This window comes from Schistocerca nitens, chromosome 1, assembly GCF_023898315.1.
Source record: "Schistocerca nitens isolate TAMUIC-IGC-003100 chromosome 1, iqSchNite1.1, whole genome shotgun sequence".
Classification (NCBI taxonomy): Eukaryota; Metazoa; Arthropoda; class Insecta; order Orthoptera; family Acrididae; genus Schistocerca; species Schistocerca nitens.
In genome coordinates this window covers 563,679,423-563,685,646 of record NC_064614.1, presented here as the reverse complement: position 1 = coordinate 563,685,646, position 6,224 = coordinate 563,679,423, and positions in this window count along the sequence as shown.

The following is a 6,224-nucleotide window of genomic DNA, read 5'->3' as shown; positions in this document are numbered from 1 at the left end:
GTAGATGAAATAAAAAATAACCCTCGATAAACAAATCCATAGCAACGGGAATACCAATATGCAAAACAAAAAAACTACGGACTTATGCGCCAACCTAATATGTACTCCACAAGACAGTGTACAGATCCTGGCGGAGGGTACATCGTACCAGTATTATCGATCTTCTTTCCTATCCCATTCACGTGCTGAGCGAGGGGAAAAATAGTGTCCATGTGCCTCTGCCTTAATCTCTCGTACCCAATTCTCACGATCCGTACGCTAGATGTGCCTTGGTGGCAACATACTGATCGAACAGTCTCCTTCGAATATAGGCTATCTAAATTTAACCAGAAGGCTTCGTGAACACTACATCGTCTTTATTCCGAGGATTCCACTTAATTTTCCCAAGGATTACAGTTTCGTATGGGCTATTCCGACCTACCAGGAAGTTAAAGTGCAACTATTCACTGAATTCAATTGTGGTCTGTAATTATCGCGCGGAAGCGAAACTTGGTAGACATGCTACTACGTTATTGCGGAACCGATTTACGATGGCAAACTGTAAGTTCCAGTTTTGTCCACCAGGCACAAATCTGGCACTGTTATTGCAAGGTAGACGCATAGAAGTATGATATATTCACTCTGCAGCGGAGTGTGCGCTGATATGAAACTTCCTGGTAGATTAAAACTGTTTTCCGGACCGAGACTCGAACTCGGGACCTTTGCCTTTCGCGGGCAAGTGCTCTACCATCTCTCTCTCTCTTTTTTTTATCTCATTTTGTTCGCTTTTGTTCGTTGAATCTGCTCGGGGCGGACGTCGTAAGACATCCGTTTAAGTTCGTCGTTGATCGATTAACTCAGTTTTTTTATTACAGAGGGCAGCTAACCCTCTGACCGAACACGCTAAGCTACCGTGCCGGCATTTGAGTTACCCGACCTACCCAAGCACGACTCACGACCCGTCCTCACAGCTTCAATTCTGCCAGTACCTCATCTCCTACCTACCAAACTTCATAGAAGCTCTTCTGCGAACCTTGCAGAACTGGCACTCCTGAAAGAAATTATAATGCGGAGACATGGCTTAGCCGCAGCCTGGGGAACGTTTCCAGAATGAGATTATCACTCTGCAGTGGAGTGTGCGCGGTTCGAAGAAGAGCTTCTGTGAAGTTTGGAAGGTAGGAGGCGAGGTACTGGCAGAATTGAAGCTGTGAGGACGGGTCGTGAGTCGTGCTTGGATAGCTCAGTTGGTAGAGCACTTGCCCGCAAAAGGCAAAGGTCCTGAGTTCGAGTCTCCGTCCGGCACACAGTTTTAGCCTGCCAGGAAGTTTCACGAATAGAAGTGTTTCCCTATGTAATAGATTAGAAACGGAAAGTGGGCAGAAAAGATCAGACAAGAGAGAATGCCATAATGTTGATTGTATTGTTAACTGTTGCTTATACAGTTTGTTCAGTATGAGAACCGGAGAATCGATGAGATGCTGAATCCGTAAAATGACAATTGCTCGCAGCAGCTCCGGTGGAATACTGGTCTTCAGGTCGGGTCTCGACCGAACGTGTCCCTAGTAAATGCGTTCTTTTGGATATCCCCAGAGTCAAAAATGATATGGACTGAGAGCAGGCGATGTCGCACGCCATGTATCCGGAAAACCTCTCGGAACTATACGTCTGTGGAAGGTTGCGTTAAGCAGATGAGTTGTTACCCATCTTTTCTGAAAACAGTGGTTTCCACAGAGTTGCGCTCTTCCAAAGCAGGAATTACATGCAGTACAAGGAGGTCCTGATAACGTGGAGACGTCACGGTGTACGTCAGAGGCCCTCTGCGTGTATTCTCTTCAAAGGAGAACGGACCCGGAATAACCATAAAGGTGCTTGTGAATTCATACCACAGAGTCTCATGCGGCGAGTGCAATGGCTCTGTATGCACAACACGCGGTTTAACAGAATAGCAAGTTCGGCAGCTCTGTGTACTCAGTGCACCCTGTAGTGTGAAAATGTACCTCATCAGTCCATAGAATATATCCTGGCCACATGTCATCAACACTGATCCATGCTAGAAACCGAAGGGCAGATTCAGACTGTTGCTGCGTTCATGATGTTTCAGTTGCTGCTCCGTCAGGATCTTGTAGGGGTACCATTGGAAAATAGACCGAAAAACTTCCAGTACTGTTGACCATGGGATGGACAGTTGTCGTGACACAGCACGGCCACTAGCGTTACCCGGGACACAAACTGCATGGTCGCTTACAGTAACAGCAATCTCGTCAACAACTTCCTCTTCCACGTGCCACACCAAGCTCACCCGTGTTTTCGAATTTCATTGTCATCGTCTTTAAATCATTTAATGACACGGGGTTGATGGCTGGGTGTTGTGTGATGTCCTTAGGTTAGTTAGGTTTAAGTAGTTCTAAGTTCTAGGGGACTGATGACCATAGATGTTAAGTCCCATAGTGCTCAGAGCCATTTGAACCATTTTTTTTGACACGGGGTTTCCTCTCAGACCGTTCAGTCGGCGGTGCTGTCAGTGGAGCGCAGTAACTGCTGCCGTTCATACAAAAAAGTTTCGCTAACATGGCACAGTCTCTCTTCTCGACAGCAACACTGTTTACTCACGTTATGGCTTGACAAGTGACAGCGTGGATGTCATACCGTTACAAACCGTCTACAGCACCGGATTTGCACCTGGTGGTCACAAATGGAACTAATTTGTTTCCCAACGTAAATCGGATTTTACATCACATCGGATTTGGATAGCTTCATTCCTTAGGATTGGTACTGAGATTGCGGCCGATGTCGAAAATGAGGTTCATGCCTTATCCAGCGCTCGAACGAAATATGTTTGTCATGTTTTGTATCTGACGTAGAAGAGTAGTAGATGATCCTTCTTCTTCAGAGGACACATCACATAGCAGAAAAATGTTCATTCTTATTCGGAGCAGCTGGGTTGAAAATTTTCCGCGATTTAAGCACTTGCCTATATTCGTTTTTAAGTATGGTCTGTTGGTATTGCAGCTAGTAAATCGAAGGAGATAACGTTTTTTTTTTTTTGAGACCTTAGACAATACTACTCCACGTGCTAGTCGCTTCGTTTCTCGCTTTGTCACTGATCAAGTTCGGCGGCATTGCCTAATAACGAAGTCTATCATTTAAGATTTCGCCGAAGTTCGTTGTTTGTCTTGGCTGAGCTGCCCACCGCTTCGTTATGAAAGATGGCGCTCTGCCCTGCCCTTCTGCGTCTGCAGCTTTTGCAACGCTACGTAGCAGAGTCCAGTATTGTTGGACTACCGGACTGTTGCGACTTCGCAGTTATCTTCATCTTGAATGAGATTTTCACCCTGCAGCGGAATGTGTGCTGATATGAAACTTCCTGACAGATTAAAACTGTATGCCGGAGAGAGACTCGAACTCGAGACCTATGGCTTTCGCGGGCAAGTGCTCTACTGACTGAGTTACCCAAGCACGACTCACGACCCGTCCTCATAGCATTACTTCTGCCAGTACCTCGCCTCCTACCTTCCAAACTTCACAGAAGCTCTTCTGCAAACCCTGCAGAACTAGCACTCCTGGAAGAAAGGATATTGCGGAGGCATGGCTTAGCCACAACCTAGGGGATGTTTCCAGAATGAGATTTTCACTCTGCAGCAGAGTGTGCGCTGATATGAAACTTCCTGACAGATTAAAACTGTGTGCGGACCGAGACTCGAACTCGGGACCTTTGCCTTTCGCGGCAAGTGCTCTACCAACTGAGCTACCCAAGCACGACTCACGACCCGTGCTCACAGCTTCAATTCTGCCAGTACCTCGCCTCCTACCTTCCAAACTTCACAGAAGCTCTTCTGCGAACCTTGCAGAACTAGCACTCCTGGAAGAAAGGATATTGCAGAGACATGGCTTAGTCACAGCCTAGGGGGTTTCCAGAATGAGATTTTCACTCTGCAGCAGAGTGTGCGCTGATATGAAACTTCCTGGCAGATTAAAACTGCGTGCCGGACCGAGACTCGAACTCGGGACCATTGCCTTTCGCGGGTAAGTGCTCTACCAATTCCCAACTCCCGAGTTCGAGTCTCGGTCCGGCACACAGTTTTAATCTGTCAGGAAGTTTCATCTTTTTTTAATTTCGTGCCCGAATGCTTCTCCTTACCGGCAACAGACGGCTTATGTAGACATAGACTGCCACTCTTCTAGCAGACACTGTGTTTTTACCACACAGAGGATGAATGCACAATTAAGTAGCGCAGTTAGGAGCAACTCAGTCACCTACCAACTAAAATGGGATGTCGATTTGACAAGTGACTCAAAGCAACACTCGCAGCCTGTTATTTTACAACTACTTACAGCAAATACCATTGTTATATGGCTCCGTACTAAATGTCGGGGTGGATGGAAATCTGTAGCGAATATATTTGTATGTCCGACAAACGCCTAAAATACTGAAGAATTAGCAATGTGTTAGGCTGCTGTTGACATTCTGCGAATAATGAAAAACGTTCAGAAAATGTAAGATCCATTTATTTAATTTCAGGCGACTTCGGATCTTTTTCTGCAGGGATACTGATCACTGAAATTAATAGTCCCTAAGCTTTGAATGTCTTTTTTTGCTCTAGTACAACGCATTTTCGGTAATTTATTGTGGATATAACATGATATACCGGGAAAAATTTTTTAAAAAGTTTCTGTGCGGAAATTTATCAATGTTCATTTTTTAGTTTCCGCAAACCCTCTTTACGATTCCTATCTTCTCGCTAAACTTTTGCTGCCCACTGTTTTATTCGTCTGCTTCTCTTCTCGGAAATATTAGTAGCATGAAGACACCTCCACTTCTGTTACTGCAGATAACAGCGGGACAATCTGACACTGCTGTTAATTGTCTTTTAAAAGGAGGTAAGCCGTATTAATTACATTGATTAAATCACTTAAAATTAATCGCTATAGAGAGCGTTAAAAAGAGTCTACAACGGTGTCACAAGCACTACACTGCCAACGTAAGCACAAGAGTGGTGAAAACACACCGTGCTGATCCATCAGGCAGTCGGCCGGCGAGTATATCTTGATTCGCCGTTTTCTGCCTTTTCAGGTCGTCAGTCTTAACAGATTTGAGAGCGTCAACTCTCTGTGAGTAGTGAAAATTGTTCTGTGTGCAATGGTGTTTCAACTGACTGTGTGTTTGCGTCTCTGAGGCGGAGACTTGTGCACCCGAGAGCGGAAAACCACTGAAAAATCACACTCAGATTGACCGATATTTTGCACCAATGGTTGTTAATACAGCGTGTGGCTCACTGAGCGTTTAGCTACATGAGCAGGTTATTAACGAAAAACTTGGCGGTATCAGTTATAGATTTCTTCTCGAATCTTTTGGCTAATGTGATGTTCTTCTGTTTCTTCCTATCCTGGGTAATTCTCTTCAGCTCTCTCACCTGTTTTCCAAGCGTCCACTGCCTGTTGACAGAGTTTGTCCTTTCTTACAGTTCCTCCACTCTTCGTTAATCCCATTGAAGTCTTGTACCTATATATGTTCAAGCAATTCTTCTCTTAATTTTATACTGGCTGCCTGTTTTTGTTTCATGTTTAAAAAAAAAGATATTTGTATTACATTACTGATTTATAGATTATACAATCCCGTCTCCTGACGTCCAATAGTTCTGATAAATGGAAATCCAGACGACAATGAGTTACTTTAAGTGTGTCACGTGCGACTAATATATCTGCTTTTAAGAATTCTGTACTGGCCTCTACAGCGCCACTGGCTGAATGGTGAACACTAATTGTTATATTTTTCATGTAGTGTGTCTCCTCTTTCCCACGCAGCTCTTTGATTATTTCCGCGATTGTCTCGCACTGACTAGGTCCGTAACAGATCTTCATTGTGTTTTCTGTCAAGATAGGTTACAGAGGATCACAAACTATAAAACAATATTCAGAAATCGATTGGAAGAAGAACTGACAAAATTAAGCTTTCTAAGGATTATTCCAGGCATACGAACCTTCCACAGCCAAATGAAATTGCGTCATATAGATATCGCCAGATACTCGACTGTTGTAAATGATTTTGGATCCACTGTCAGCGAACTGTCAAGGAATTTTACATGAGAATCCATCGTCAATTCATATGGTACATTCCGTGGAAATTTTCCAGTAACTACATAGATGGTTCGATAGTGGCGAGGATGTGACTGTAAAATTATGTGCTCAATAGGTCCTGCACTGCAATCCTTCTTCACATTCTCTGAAGATAGCAATGTCATTCAACT